The sequence below is a fragment of the Cavia porcellus genome, unplaced genomic scaffold, assembly GCF_034190915.1.
Source record: "Cavia porcellus strain 051 isolate PalLab524CR breed Dunkin Hartley unplaced genomic scaffold, mCavPor4.1 scaffold_1, whole genome shotgun sequence".
NCBI lineage: Eukaryota > Metazoa > Chordata > Mammalia > Rodentia > Caviidae > Cavia > Cavia porcellus.
Window position 1 is genome coordinate 165,584,762 of NW_026947484.1, and position 17,227 is coordinate 165,601,988.

Genomic DNA, 17,227 nt, shown 5'->3' on the forward strand with positions numbered 1-17,227 from the left:
GGAACAGCTTAATTTTTGCCTTTGCTACAATGTTCTTCACCTGAATAAGTAGTAAATCATCAATGAATATTTAATAAAAAAAACCCCAAAACTGACAAACCTGAGTTAGTACTACTTACACATTCCTAATCTGGAGCTTAAAAATATACCCTGATTTGTTGTAAAGGGGCCTGTCCCTCGACTGTTCTTGAAAAGAAAAGGTTTTACCTGGGTTGCTTATCACTAACTCACAGCAAGATGTTTAAGAATTATCCAGAGTCTTTTCAGTGCACTGGCTTACGTCTGCTGTGCTACGCGTAACGCTGCAGACAGCCCATGTGTGTGGGTTAATAGATATGCTTTGCAGCTTCCGTGGCACAACTCGCCTGGCTAACCTCGCAATGCCTCCACAGCTCTGCACTGAAACGTCTCATGCTGAAGCACCCTTATGGGCACTCATCTTTTACACTGAAGGATGCAGAATTCAAATTTCAGCACTGTCGATAACACTGGTCTTCAGTTATTGAGGGATTTGGCCTTAGTGAACAGTAGCTTCCTATAAGAAAAGATGGGAACTGGACTCACAAGAAGCTCAGGTGGCTACAAACATCATGAACTAAACAGCAAGAAAAAAACTAGTTTGAAAGCACTGAAGAGTCACAGGCCTTGGGCACCTTCTGTGACTGAGCATGCAGAGAACACTGGGCTGCCTAGTACTCCATGATGAGACAAACTCTTTGTCTGCAGACTTGGAGCGATGCAAACCTGATGACTGTAACAGTGTCACTCAGCAGTGTGACTCCTGATGATACAAAAGCAGAATCACCACAACTGCTAGCTTTTCTGCATAGCTACTAAAGCATTAAATAAACTGCTATATCAACTAAAAACTATCTTCAGAAATCTCCTCCACCATGTATATTAAACAGAAGCCTTGTTTAAGGAATTCATTAACTTCCTGGAGGAGTTAATTTATCTGTAGTCTTACAGTATCATAGAGAAATATTTCAACAAGCTTCAGAAATGTATCTGCTATGTGATATTCTTCAAAATACCACAAACTCTACAGTTTTTCAACTTGGTTTCATATTAGTTGCTTATATCATTAATTCAACCATACAGCAAAAAATGTATGAGGTTTAAATAAAATTCTTTTCTCTCAGGTCGTGTGTTTTAGGTTCAGACTCTTTTGCCTTATTATCATATCCCTGGCTTCCTCGGTCTACCTTGGAATCTAAGCCCACGATGTAGCCAGCCCAGTGGAGTGAGTGCCAACAGAAGTAGCTGCTGCACCTATCCAAGAATTCTGAAAGCATCCAAGCTCACACACTGTCTCCCGTGTAGCCTGGAGATCCCTATTGAGCTCGTGCCAAGTGTCTGAAAAGTTGGACCCTGCATCCGGTATTTACACTGAGCTAAAATTCTAATCAGCACTAACAGCAGTATGTTTTAATTCACCCTTATGATTTTATTCAATCTGCTAAGTAGCACAACTGCCAGAAAGCAATTGCTATAAACTTAAGTAAACAAATGCAAAACTAAAATAAATCTTAAACCTGTTGTATATAAAGTTTGTGCCACTTCAGGCAAGCAGTACAAAAAGGCACAGCCTGAAGTCATGGTTCATGCTTTTGGATCTCATTTAGTAAGCTCTCAGGAAGGGCTGCCTAGCCCGGTGCCCCACCTCCTTCCCCGGGAATTATCTGGCGCCTATCAGACAAGGTGAAGGAAACGGTCTTGTTATTTTACGGTGGTTTTTTACCTCCCGTACTCCCTGCGTCGCCTCTGCCAAGTGTGTGAAGCAAGGAGCACCGGTGACTACTCGAATCTCTGGATGACACTGTGGCCGCCGTGCCAAGGGGCTGGTGCCAAGTCTCGCATCTTCCTTTCTCCGCCTTGCTTTCTGGGTGGCAGCTGTGGAGGGGAGCCCGGCACTAGAGACTCTGACCAACACATGCTGGGACAGTGGTCACCATTTTGAACCTGTGCAGTGTGCTCAGACCTTGGCAGCCATCTTACGGCTTGGCAACCATTTTGAGAATTTGTTTGGCAAGCTCTCAAAATTCACTGACACTGTTTAAATACAAGGCTGGTTAAAAATAGTCTGCATTAAACAATACAATGTGATATCAGGTACAATAACCCCCAAAAATCTCGCCAGGGAAAGAATTTACAACATCTTCACTGAAGTAATGACATCCAGTTTGCTTAACTTAAATACACTGCATGAAAGCAGCTTAAAATCTGACTTAACTCTTTAGCAGACAAGCTTTTAACAAACAATACTGGAGGGCTGCCCACGGGTAGGTAAGCAGGAGGTGAAAGACAGAGAGACTGAAAGAGACAGAGGGAGAGAGAAAGGGGGGAGAGAGAAAGCGAAAGAGAGAGAGAGGGAGAGAGAGAGGGAGAGAGAGAGAGAGCAAAAGCAACTGAGATTCCTATCGAGCATTCCTGAGCCCGTGCAAACTCAAGACAGGAAGTAGCAGAGAGTGGGGCTGCACCACATTCCACGGGTGGCTCCAGGAAAGGGTCACCAAATTGGAGCCCTGGGTCCCATGTCTGCTTTGGGAGCTCAGCAAAGCTCCCTTAGAGCAAGGCAGGACAAACTCTCCTTAGGTGGGAAATTACACACAGCCCTCCCAAAAGAACGTAATTCCAGGAAGTGGCGAAATGAAAACACAAGGGAAACAGAAAGAAAAATCTCACTGAAGCTGCTTTTCTCCAAAACCCAGATCTGTTATATTCGGCTTTTTTTCTCCTTAAATTTCAATGTGTCTAACACAATCAAAAACAAATTCTGTCCTTGAAAATATTTCTTGATATCCAAAAATTTGAACTACAAATAGTTCAAAGCACTGTCGTAACTTTGACATCATTACTAGACCTATATAATTACACAGAAGGCTGGACTAACCAAAATGACACTAAGCGATAATTTTATACCAAATGGCAAAGAAAAATGACAATCTTAGTACTTTGAAAATATCTTTCCCATATTGGAATAAATAACACATTAATGTGTGATTCTGTATCTTCCCTTCAATGTTACATTTAAGAATGCATAACAGTATTTAGGGGCCAGAAGCATATGATAAAAACAGTATATTGTATATAGTTTTATTAAAAAGTTAAATGAGCTATTCTTTCTATAAGCCTATAATTACAATGTTCAAAGATAAAAATTTGCCATTATTAGTTTCTAGCCAAATATTTGTTATTTAAATTTTAATGCTTCTTGGGCATCATGGATACCCACCTTGAATTCTAGTTCCAATTGTAAGGGAATTCACAATTGCATTGCACAAGGCTAAAAGTCATGCACTAGTCGCAAGGTTTGCACTATTGCAGGGCTTTTAAAGTTGAAGATTGAACTTATTTCAATTCAGGAAATATTTTAATTCACATAATACTATACAAAATTGAAACAATTAATTAAGCCACGCTCAAAATGAGAACATTACACAGAAAGGCATTAGGCTGAAATGGATCAGTTTAAAGTCGTTACCCGATTAGATGTCTCTTTATTGAAGGCTGGTTCTGCAGGGGTATGACGTAAGCCACGCTGGAACAGTTTGGAATGCATTGATAAATTGCTCTATCGATCCTGTTCTGCTTCACTTACCATAATTATAGCACAGTAATGGAAGACATGAATGATATATTTTCACTACCAAGGAAAGCCCAGAGTTTGCCTGTTTCTTTATAAGATTATACCATTCCTTTCAATTAATACAGCAGGATTGATAACTAACACTGTCTGAGGATGAGGTCTGATTCCTGTTTTCCCTGTGAAATAGTACTGTTCAAATATTTGACAATTATTTCAAATAAATGTATTTGGAATTTTAAAGACAGTATTTGCACCTCTGAAAATACTGCTGCTTTGACACAATTTTACAAAAATATTTAATTCCACTTAGCATTCGTCTTCTAAAACTGAAAGTCATCTTAACATGATATTATCATCTGACCCTCACTGAAGATGCTAGAACCTCAAAGCATTTTAAGTATAATTCTAATGAGTTATTTCATTGAGAAACAGTAAAGATTGCTAGAGAAGAAAAACAGGCAATTAACATAATTTTTAGTAGAAAAAAATTAGTGATTACTAATTCAGACAGTAAATTTAACAAAAAACTCAAATAAAAATTAAAACTTTTCATCATTTATTACACTGATTATCTCTAATTATTCTATGTGTATAAAAGCCCCCAAATAATTTTGAAGAAACCATAACTGGCATTAAGATTGCAGAAGCACTATGTGACATTAAGCCTGCCACCCTTAGATGTTGCCGTAGAAGATGCTGGGTTGTCCAACCGACACATTTAAAATTTAAGTGTCATTCTGTGCCTCACAAAAGGAAGGTGAGAAATTCTACACAGGGTACAATGGATCTTACAAACTTGGAGTGTGACCTAAAGTTTTAAATTTTAAAATATTTGTGAACAAAAAGATTTCATTTTGCTCCTGCTGTTTAGAAGAAAAATAAATATGGTAAATTTTTAAAAGACTAGTGTGCAGAAAAAAAATTTCCCCTAACAACTAAATGATATAAAAATTGATCTCTACTTCCCCCCTCAATTTCAAAGGCCATCTGGGAATAAAGCACAATCCCGGAGGGCCGTGACAGCTATCAAAACTTCCCCACCAGGTTAGAATGTCTGAGACTCACACACCAAAGGTCTGAACTGGAAAAGCTCCTGCATGGAGCCAACATCTCAAACCCAACTATCGACCATGCTATTGATTTTTGATGGGTAACCAAGAGGAGAGAAAAGCACCAGAAAGGATAGAGTTTCTCTCTCTTTTCTCATCTGCACCCCAGTGAGCTGCAGGCTCAGGGCTTCTGGGTTGGAGCCCGAGCCACACACCGCAGCCAGGATGTCTGCCGAGACCCAGGAGCTGCACCTACATCAGCACAACGCGGCTTCTCAGCAGAGGGGCCAGGGATGACGGGAAAACTGTACACACGACAGTCTCCCCTGCTGACCCCAACGATAGGCAGCTTCACACCATCACACATTGCGCCTCACTTGGCAGCTGATGGGAGGACGTCAAGCCTACTCTACCTGAGATGACTGTGTGCATCTACAGACACAGTGTTTCAAAGGAGTGAGTTAAATCTACATGCAAGTTTAAGATGATTTTTTTTTTAAAGAGCTCATGTTTTCCCTTTCACATAAATTAACACAGAATGGACTATCAACAAGCTGAAAGGTAACAAAACCAAGCACTTGCTTTAGCTCTTTGGGGTCTTAATCATATCATTTTGAATTGGTTGAGGATCATTTACTAGGATCATTATAATCATATCATACAAGTATTCTGCCATTTAATTTGTGAAATGCATGGCCACAGAGCACATACACAGAGAGAATTATTAGATGCATTCATTTTATTACTAAATTTAGAGATGGCTCTGAGCCATTTAAAAATAATAACAATAATAATGATGATTAATAACAACGTACTTCCATTCTAACACTCTCCAGGGGTTTCGCAGCTGTTCACTAATTAAGTCTCGTACCTCCCTCGATAGGTAGATGAGGACATTAGGCCAATTTTACACCTGGGAGAGGCACGATCTTAGCGAGCTGTGGATGAAAACAAGAGTATGGAGCTTCCAGACCCTTCACCTCAGAGTTCATAGCTGAGAGGGGAGCTGAGTGGAAACGCAGTCTGTCTTACACTCTGCCTGTTGTGTTGATAAGGCCTTAACAGGGCTTGTTGACTTCCTTGCTTTTGCCCATGTTGTTCATGATGAGAAAAACTATTTTGTTGATCTTCTCAGTGTCCAGTTTCGTACACATAAGCACAGTTGTGCCCAGTGTAGGGACAGAGCACTGCCAGTTCTCAGACAAATTCTTCTACTGTGTCATGATCCAACGATGCTGGTCCTCACCTTCACGTTTATGAAGTCCTCAGCAATGAGTACTACACTAAGGACTTACTTGGCAGAGTCATGAGAAGGCTTCTCTACCTGATGTACAGCTACAAGTGACTGGAACTCTCGATAATGCAAATCAGAAACTGCCATAGCGCTGAATGCACGCACCTGCCCAACATGGGGAGCAGCGAGGGGCCATTGTTTAGGTCCCAGGCAGTGTTCTAAGTGCTAGGGACACCAGGTGACCAGAGACTGTGTCCACCCACTCCTTCAGCAACTCTGAGACCCCTCAGGCACTAGGAGGAGCATATGAAGAAGTCACTGGCTGTCATTTCAAAGAGGCTACTTGTATTGTCTTCTCCCAGAATTTAGTTTTCTTAAGATTTCTCACTGCTGACAAACAGGACTGCCCCACAGTATTCGCAGCTGGATGCAGTTGGAGAGATGAATCCACCTGCCTGGGGACCCCATACACAGTCACCACCGTGCCCAAATCAGCCTGAGAACCCCTTCCCACAGTACCCACTGTGACCCCACTGCCATAGCACTGCCCATATAGACACTGGGCTGCTCTGAACTGGCAGGACATGGCACAAGTGAAGTAGCACTGCTAGCAGTGAGAATGGTCCTTTCCCAGAAAGCTCTCCCGGCCAGCATAAGTGGCTCTGAGGCAAACTCTCAGGCCCATGGGTGGTGTGGCAGGCATGGGCAGGCGTCCACTGGCCAATGCTCAGACCCCTGGTTCCCCTGAGTGTCCACTGCCATTGCTGAGGGTGACATGTAAAGACCTGCGTGCTTGTGATAGTCAAGCAAATAAGTGATGGGAAGAGTGTGTGACATACGTCAACATGTGGCCGAGGGCACTGCTTGGAACTCTCTTCTGCCAGGCACTGAGCAATCCAGCCACAACACACTCCAGGTCCAGGTCCAAGCCATGGCTTCATGCCTCCCCTCAAGATCCTGCGAAGGTGACTGAGCCATGCAGAACAGCTGCCCCACATGGACAGGAGCCTAAGAAATCCCCTCTGTCTGGCCCTCGCTTCCAGGCTCTTTTTCAGATGGGTTTCTCTGAAATAGTAAGCGTGCTGGGATGTGAGTGTGGATCACCCACCCGCTGCCCGCTGCCCGCTGCCCACTGCTCCTGGAAAGGCGGAGTAAAGGGAGGGATGCAGGGAGGGCGGCAGGAAACTGAGAAGCACAGGAAGCTTCTGAAGTGACCTCCAGCTGCCACCGTGGGCCAGACTGAGTTAGGTGGTGAGAGCTGGAGGCCCGCCAGGTGCTACTCCATAGAAATGGCTCAGCAAAGCAGCCTTCAGCTGCTGGGGGAGGGGGACCTGGTCCTCTTCCTTACACATCCAGTCAGGAGCTCACAAACCCTTTCTTTTCCTTCTTCTTGCTTTTATTTTTTAAAACCCATTTTATTTCAAAAAGAAAAAAGAAAACAAAATTTCGAAACACGTCAATCATACATTGCATACTGTCATCCCCCAAATCATTCACGCTTCTGGCTTTTAAGGTGGTAGCTTAGCTCTCCATTCTAGAAACGCATGCAGTCTTCCTGTCGACTGGCTCCCTATCACCCTTAAAACTTCCAGCACAGAGGCAGCTTCCTGCTCGAGAATGGCATCTCATAAGGTGGGGAACAGCTTGACAAGGATCAAGACCAGCTCATCAGGTAGGAGGAACCAAAATATCAAACCAGACACCAAAGATGATGTCACCTGGTATGGCCATCAAGACTATTCTATTTCAAAGAAAGACCCAGTTGGAACCACCTTGAAAAAACTAAACTCATTTTTAAAAAAAGTTACATGCAAACTGTGTTCCCTTTGCCTTTTTATGCAAACCAAATCAAGGGAGCTCTTTCTGAGCTGCCTGTCCTCTCCAGTACCCAATGCACAGCTTAGACAAGACTGTAACAGGCACCCAATCAATGCAGGGGTGGGGGAACATTTACAAGAGAAAAGAACAACTTTCTAGAGCCCAGCACAGTGCAGACTTTGAGTGGATGCTGCAACAACTTAGAGTTTGGAGGACTCAGCTGCAAGCTGAAAACTCAGAAGTTTAACAACCACAGACTGAGCAATAAGCCAGGACTGAAGGTAGAAAACACTAGTGGGACACAAGAGGATGTACCCAATGGCCAGTGCCCAGCACACAAAGGCTCTGGCAGGATCCCCAGGGTGGAAAATGGAAAGAAAAAGGAGAAACAGCTAAGAGCTCAGGGAAGGAGGCACACATGTGGGGCCTCACCCCCTATTGTAGGGTTTCCTGGAGATGGAGTTTGAGCTGAGTCTTAAAAAGTGAAAAAATTTCACACAAAAACAGGGGAAAAGGAAAGAAAAGAAATTTTTATACTCAGAACAGGAACAACGTGAAGGAAATGCATTTTAAGAAAAGATCCCTGCCATAAAATATATTGTTATAATTTCTGTGAATTAATTTGCCAAAATTAATGGAACTAATATTTACAGGCCGGCAAATTTGAAATATGGTACAAATAACAACTTCTACGACTCTGGAAATTTCAAAAATTGGTTCTCTTTAAATTTGTAGCATAGGCAGAATCTCAGATGATGTGGTACAGTAAAAACATTTTATTGGTGTTGAGCTGAGATGGCCTGCATAATTCACTTGTGACTTTTCTACCTGTATCATCCCAACTCGTGGCCATGAAACATCTGTGCACTCATAGGACACGCAGGCCTCATCTCCCCTTCGGGTTACCTGGTCCAGCCAAGCAGGGTGCTCATGATCTTACACCAGGGGGTGTGCAAGGCCACTGTGTGTGAGCTCGGAGGCAGGCCCCGAGGTGCTGATTCCTAGGAATGTCTTCATGAAGGAGGGGGCGGTGAGAAAATCGCAGGCCACTGCCCCGTTTCTGGGTCTCTCTAGACATGCCTTAGGATGCCCAATTTGCTAGGTCCCCTCTGCGAGAGGATGGGTCTGGAGCCCCAATCAGGCAGCAGAACTTCGAGGACCAAGCTGCAAGCTGAGCCCTGAGGGGCCGCGCCCTGTCCATCCATCTGTGTCTGCAAAGCCTGGGTGGGGCACTGCCTATACCAGACTGTGCCCTGAACTCGACTCCAAGGTCAAGGGGCTTCATGGCTTCTGGGACCCAGTCCCATCCTCAGTCCCAACCACGCAGCAGAACTTGGGTAACAATTCCTAAATGGATTTTAAGTTTATGTTTTTAGGGTTCTGTATCAACTATAAGCATAAGTAAAACACTGTATGCAATTGCAAAATGTTAGCAAATGATCTAAATGACTTAACCTAGGCATAACGTCTAACAAAGAAAGTGTTAGCGGGGACAACATGACACAAGGTACACTCTACCCCACAAACTTCACTTTTAACCCTGAAAAAAATGAAACACTTGTCAAACATGGGAATGCTACCCTTTATATCAGGTTATCATTAACTCCAGTTTGCCAAAAACACTAAGGAATTTAAGGCAATTGTCCCCAGAATATAATTTTATTACTTACATCAATTATCCCCAAAACACTGAGCTGAGTGCATACCAAATTTGTTTGGAAGGAGACTGTAAATATGTATTCCAACACTGATACTGAGCTCTGCATAGCTCTAGCCTTGGCTGTGTGCATCCTAGGTCCCAGGTGGCGTGGGGTGGCCCTGCCTCGGCCTCAGTAGCAGCGGCCCAGACAGTGGCTGTCTGGGCAGCAAGGCAGCAGTCCCTCCTCTCTGGGAGGAAAAGCCGTGCCCAGAGTGGGGCACTGAGGCAGTGTGGCCAGAGACGGAGGCCACGGCCCAGGGAAGCGCACCAGGCAGGCGGGAGAAGGTCCAGTTGCCTGTCCGACAGACACAGGAGCGCACTGCTCTGGCCACTTCACCTTGGCCTCCCCACGCCCCGCTGTACCACACACTCTTATTCTGAGGGATGCTGCCCCAGTGCTTTCCTGCTTGAGATCTTTTTTCAGCCATAGCTTCTTAGGGAGATGATTGCATCACAAACATTTTTGGTTCAAGAATCTTGATTTTCACTAGATATTCTCCTAAATTTTCTACTCCTAAGCCTTTTTAGTTGAACCCTTTGTCTAAGTAAATAATTCTGTTATTTACAAACAGTTGGTAATGTTGTCTCCTCTTCTGTAACAGCTGTAACTCTGATTTCCAATGCAGCTACTACTGCAGCACTCTAACCACTCTAAACCCTAGTGAATACACAGCATAGTAACACTGAGGGCATCTTGGGTGCCTGGTCTTTGGGGGTGCCCATGACACTGCTCCGCTGGGTGTGAATCCCCTCACATACTGCATCCCATTACACTCACTCTTCTCCTCTGTGACTGGTTCCAAAAGTTCTTAAACTTTTGTGATCAGTGTTCAGTGTCCCAAATCCTTTTGCCCTGTGAGATAGGTTTTAGTAGAAAATTAAACATTTAAAGTCTTTCTCCAGAAAATTATGTTGGAAGCTAATAATTAGATGCTGGAGAGGAAGGAAAGATGGGTGGCCCCTGACTCAATTAGCTGTTGACCTTCCATTAGGCACAGGTGGGGCTTTCAGCCCTGCATATATTAGACTCTCAATCAATGAATCGATAATGATTTCTTACCCAGTGATGTCCAGCTTAACATCCCACTTCTGTCTGATAAGCACACCTAGTTTAATAAACCAAGTATAATTTAATAAACATTTCCTAAGGGTCATGTCCAGGGCTGCGATGTTCAGAGGATCTCTGTGTATGGGAAAATATTTAAAAGATTTGGTAGGAATTTCATTGCACTATAAATGTATCATAAAATATCAAGCAAAAAATAGTATTCTTATACAAATATATGATTAGGTAATTGGCTTGCAGGAGGACAACAGTAGGGAAACTGTAATGTATTCTCACGAATATCCTGTGTTCAAGTGTAGTAAAATCAGCAAGCTATTTTTTACTGAGGAATTAAGGCTTCTGGATCCATGGCAGAATCGCGTTGCACTTTAGAACATTTTAACTGATTTCATTAATCACTTATTTCAGACAATTCGGATGAAACATGCATATCTTTCCCTATATTTAAAAGAGGAGAATGATTTTCGTATTATTTTGGGGTGTATTTGCATTGTTGGTTATTAATGGACTTTTATAAGGTTCTTTTTAGCATTTAGATAATTAATCTGGAAGGTATGAACAGCAGCCCTTTCTTTGTACAGATTACTGACTTATTTTTGTACACAAATGTTTTCAAAAGAAAAATTTATACCCCCAAATAGATGAAGAGCTAATAAATGCCTTGCAGCCAAGATCTGTAAAGTCACACTGAAGACGCACACCCTGAGACAAGTCACAAACCAGGAAAGGTCTGCAGAGCTCTGACATTATGCTGGACACTGTCATGTGCACATAGAGAACAAACTGAAAGCCCACCATTTCCTTCTGGCAGAATCCTGGAGAGTAAGCCATGAGATGCACACTGCAGAGATTCCAGAGTGTCTCAGGTACCACAAAGCTGAATTCCTCTCTTCTAACAGTGCCCTGTCCCCTTGTGTGAGTGTGGTCATGTGAACCACAGTTCCCCTCACTTCTGACCATCCCATACCTAGGCCAGGGCCAAGCCAAGAACACACAAGTGGGTGGGCAAAGCTGCGGCCTGTGGCAGACCCCGAAGCCCCAGGACTTGCCTACAGCTTCAATCCATCTCGTGCATGGGTGCAGCTCCACGTTGCTGGGGCTTTGTCAAGGGTGTCACAGGGTGCTGGCCATACATTGCAGCAAGAGTGGGCACCCAGGGCACACATCCACACAGATCTCCTGCAATGACGGACAGTTCTCACCCGAAAGAACCCGCTCAGAAATAGTATATTCAGATGCTCTTCCGCAGGGAGAATGAATCAGGTTACTCAATAGGATCCATTCAAGCTGATTAAATTGGAGCCCAGCCAAAACAGATCTTCAGATCTGTGACAGTGGTCCTCGAGCCGGCAAGGGAAGGGCCATGCTGAGCGCACACACACCAGCTGGCCAAAGCGGTGCACTTTGATAACAGTGATGCGGACACCAAAATCACCAGTACCTTCTCTGAAACACCTAGCCAGAAAGTCCACGGAAAGACTGAAGAAGGAGTAGACCAAGTTTCCACTCGGAAATTTTATTTATCTGACCTGCCTTCCTAAATTGCAGATGGTTCACAAGTATCTTTTATAGGCACATACATATAAATTTAAGGTCACTAACAAAACCTTCAGGGATTAACCAGAAGAGATAGAAGCTAGGCTGAAATACTGGCTGAGACTATAAAATAAATTTATCTCTGAGTGTCTTGAAAGTCAAGGCAAAAAGGGAAACACAATACCGTATAACTCTTAGATCCAGTCCTGAACACCACTTTTCAAGAGCACAACGTTGCCTACTGAAACTTTCAGAAGAACAAACCCAGCTGCTGGGCTCCACCAACACCTCAGCCTCCTGGCTGGCCCCTCAGCTGGACTGAAGACCATGAAATCAGGCTTGGTAAGTAAATTATGAGACTGCTCCACCATTTCTACACCGAACACAACAGGGAAACCAAGTGAACACACATTTGGAACAAACGTTTCTAAACATTTAAAAGCTAGAACCACCCAAAATAAGCATTGGAATCGGCGGCAGAGAAAGCAAAGCAGAAGCAAGCACACAGTGCCGCCGCAGCAGAGACGTGCACACTGTCTGCCTGCCTGCCCGTCTGTCTGTCTGTCTGCCTGCCTGCCTGCCAGCCTGCCCATGTCTGCCTATGACACACGCAGAGGCTCCCAGGCTGCTGTCCCAGGCTCATCTCAGGCACGGGTTCAACGCCAGCGAGCACTGCTACAAACAAAGGGAGCCCATGGACACAGTGCCCAGGATAACCACCCACCCAGCAGGAGGGCGGCACCCACTCCCAGGCCCTGCTGTGACAGCCCTGAGCTCAGAGCCGGCGGCTTGGGGTGGCACACTTGGCCGAGCGTGTGACCAGGTGGCTCGGGCATATTGGCAAAAACTGGCAGCCTGCCGGACCCAGACGGCTCGGATGGCTGCACTCTTCCCACGAAGCTTTCTTAGACTCTTGAGCAGACATTCACTGCACAGCAAGATGCATCTGAAGGTTAAATAAAACTCTGAGCAGTATCTGCCTGATGTGAAAGTCCTTCGACCAAAATAAAAACACAAAGATGAGGGGCACCTGCCAAGCACACAATGAGGGCCCTGCACTCGGGCCCAGCCACTACAGATCTCCTTCCCTCTGTGTTTGGACCCCAGCATTTGGAGTTCCCATTTCCCCAGAGTTAGGAAGACCTGGCAAACCCTTGGGAAACAGGGCTGACCGAACATTCAGGAAAAGCTGCTGAGAGGTCAGATGACTGCAAATTCTAAATGAGTGCATAAAAATTCGAATAAGAAGAGTAATAACGAAAACCAATACCAAACACATTTTTTCGGGGAACATTACTAAATCTTGATTGACAGATAACACTGGGAGGTGTTAGTATGGTCTATCGTGTAAATACGTATCTGCAGACTTGTTAAAACACAGTCTTGAAGTGCTAACTACTGAGGCACGTGCTACTTCCCAGGCTTGTCACCAAGCCTAACACAGACAGCAGGAGGCAAATGTAAGGTTTAATAACCCCAGCTGGTTACCAAGCACCTGTGATGCCTCTCTGGGACCACATGGAACACGCCACTGTGTGACTTCCCTGCTGGACTTGGATTTTCTTCCATTCCCATATTTGCTGGGTGCCCAACATTGTATTTTTGTTCACTGAATATCTTAAAAGTACTCATAACTGTGGGCCAGGGACTCAGCTCAGTGGTAGAGCATTTGCCCAACACTGGCAAGACCTAGGGTTCAGTCTAGCACTATACACGCATGCCCACACACATGCACACAGACATACACATATTAACAACTGATGCATTAGCTAATTAGATAGCATGAATTATTGTCAGGATCCTATTTCAATTATATTTTTAAACATTATATTCAAGGTCTCCTAAAATCACAAGCCACTCATCTAATAAACTGAATTATCTTCTGGTATCACTGTAGCCCATTTAATAGGACTAGACTTGGTATTGTATTAGAGTATGTGTGTGTGTACCTAAAATTTTTCTAGCTTAGTCACAGCTCAATACTGAAACAGCCATCTCTCATGCTAATGAGATACACTCACAAATACATTCTTGTACTCACAAACTAAAATCTCATAGAGATACAAACATATGTATTATAACAAAAAAAGAACTGCTTGTGCTTATTCAGCAAATACTGCCAATGTCAGCCTTAAATGAGAAAAAAGCTTTCTTTTGGTGATAAAAAACTTTTGTTCTAAGTATACAAAAAAATACTAAGTACACAAAAACTCATAATGTCTTTATATTGAATATTCACTGAGTTTTAGGTTAAAACTTTCCAATTAGTTTCTTCTCCTGGGCTTTTTTCTTTTTTCAAAAAGAAGTGGTGAGAACATGTTTTAAGGAATGGGGCAAACTTGAAACAAGTATTCAATGAATTCCTATGTCATGAATCTGGAAAATAATGCATTTAAAATGTCTGTTTCTTGTGCTGGGCATGATGGTACACATCTGTCATCCCCACACTTGGGAGGCTGGGGCAGGAGAACTTTTATGAGTTGAAGGCCAGCCTGGGCTACAAAGGGAGTTCAAGGCCAGCCTAAACTGCAGAGAGCAAACCTGTCTCAAAAAGACAAAAAAAAAAAAAAAAAGTGTTTTACAGATAACAGTAAGAGTTTAATTTTTTTCCAGTACTCCAAATTCTAAGATAAAATGAATGGAGACCTTTTAAGATGGACTCCAGAGCCACAGGAAGTGACCTTAGTAGCAAAACATTTCCAACAACCTTCTCTCTTCTTGATCAGCATGGAGAACCTCCGAGAGCTCTATTAGAACAAACTCTCCCACGTGGAAGAGCCAGTCTGGGGTGCAGACATCACCCGAAGTACTGCAGGACATTGCAGTGGACAGCCTGGGTGTGCAGACAGGGACAACAGGACCAGATCACTGCCCCAGAGACACCAAACCCGTCACAGACAGGGGAGACCGCTTTCAAGAGCTCTGGAAGAGCACAGGTCAGGGGAATATGATTTTTCCACTGAAGGACTTAAGTAGATTAAATTTCTTCGGTCGGATGCAGAGAAAAGATCAAAAGGCAAAACTTCTCAAATTGCGGCTGGGGAGGTTAACAGGTTACCCATTAAAAGGGTTCCACTCACACACACTTGGGAACCACACAGGTCGGCACTTGAGGACCTTACTGTACTCCTGGGAGTCACCACCCCATGCACGGCAGCAAGGCATGTTCCAAACACACTTCCCAGGAGCACAGGCGACAGCAGAAAGCTTTCCTCTATGGTGTGAAACAGAAGGCACCAGGACCAGAAAACACACTGTGGTACTAACTTAGCTAAACCTAAGTAACAATGTTTAAAATTAAATTGGAAGGTAATTACAAAACAGCAAACTAAGTAAAAACTTTAAAAAAAGGCCTAATCGAAACTCTTTGATAACTTCCCCCCTTGAGAATCCATGTGTGACCAACTGTCGCTGTCTCAGTAAAGAGAACGCTGTGCTGTCCTCTCCACCCTGCATTCCTCCCGTGCTCCCCCAGCACGGGCTTTCCTGTGCACCATGGCAAGAGCCGGGTGGAAATTCATAGACACAGACCAGCTTTCAATTCAAGCAGGTTGGTTTTTAAATACAAAACTTAAATTATTTAAAACAAAATTAAAGGATAATTCGCTGGGAGGCTTCTGTGATGAAGTTTCACTTGACAACCTCAGGAAAACCTGGGATGGCCTTGATTTTGGTCATCGGGTAGTGTGCTCAGAAAACGGGAATTTAATGAACAAAATTAAGTTAGTGGAACAGGGTTTAGTAACTGCTATTTTGAATAAAATTACTGTCTAACATCAAATGAGAGTTCTGCACTTTGGGACAAAAAATTACAGCAAACAATTCTGGTGGCAAATCAAAAACTGATTACAGAAAATGGTTTACCATGTAACTTGAAACATTCAATCTGTGTCCTAAAAGTTAAAGTTTGGGAGTTTCAAGGGACCTCATTTTATATTCTCAACTTTTTAAATCAAATTTGAAAACCTATGAGCTTTTCGAGCCGTAGGATATCACGATTCGAATTCTATCTCCTTGCAGAACTGTAGCGAGCCGCTCCTATGCTCGCTTCCCTTGGACGCCTCCTCTCCAAGCTGCTCCCCAAGAGCGGGGATCCAGCAACATGCTGGGCCGTGGAGCGTTTCCTGGTGAACACCAGTTCTGCTTTATTTTTGCCCCTAGACTCTGCCTATCACCTATTGGTCATAGACGATTCTGTTTTTGGTTCAAATGCCTGAAAAAAAAAATGTCCTTTAAATAGAGCAATTTTATTTAACTTAATTTTCAAAGAACTTCTGTTTTTAAAAATTCCAGCTAAAAAGAAAAATTAAAACAGTTCTAAAAATAAACAATACTTGGTTAAGCAAATACACATATTTAAAGCATATGGGTAAAAATGAATGTTAGTATAAACATACAGCAACATTTTCTCCCTTCAAAAATCTCAGAGCAGAAACTAAAAAAGTTATTTTGGTTTAAATTATGAATCCATTGTTATAAGTAATCATCTTTTCCTCAAGAAAAACACTTTGTACAGCCTCTGAAATCTGTTTCATTTCAGTCTGTGGAACAATGCACCTGAGAAGTTTATTCAATAAAAGAAATACCAGGCTTGGAATTATTTATGTCATTTAGTTATAACATGTAAAATAAATGCACACTTACTGGACAGATACAAACCATTCGTACACTAGGGTTGAGTTCTGTCTTAAACTTACTCTGTTCGTCCAGTTTTATTTTTTCATTAGTGTATGCCATCACACCTGGATTCTACCCCATCGCTTGGTCCCTTCCCACTGGAGAATGATCTCTCTCCCTACTTCCTCTTATCTGTCTTTTATTTTCCTCTTTATTTATAGTTAGAGATTTCTGTGTAAGAGAAAGCATGCCATATTTAAGCATGCATGTCTGATTTACTTTACTTCATATTGTGATTCTAGGAAGTTCTTTTTTCTAACTGAATCACATTTTAACTTTTTAAAAAATATATATTACTTCAAGACAATACTTTGGCAAAATAGGAGCAAGCTTCTCATCACATGCAATCAACTCTAAGCACCCATTCATAAATGTGGTGAGTTTTCCCACACGTGGCCCTCAGCTCAGTGCCAGTTCCTTCTCCTCCCGAGCTGGACCAAGCTGTGAGGCTCAGCATCAACCCTGAGCAAAAGAGGGAACCTCAGGGCCCCCACACCTGCTCCAGACAGACAGCTCCAGGATGGAAACAGCAGGTTTTAGAGGGACACAGCCTAACGAA

The 17,227-nt window shown here is 43.2% G+C and overlaps 1 protein-coding gene across 8 annotated transcripts in view; it reads right to left on the reverse strand.

Moving 5' to 3' along the window:
• Window positions 1-17,227, reverse strand: part of Nfia (nuclear factor I A) — a 421,148-nt gene that overhangs the window by 161,105 nt on the left and 242,816 nt on the right. The window lies entirely within an intron of this gene.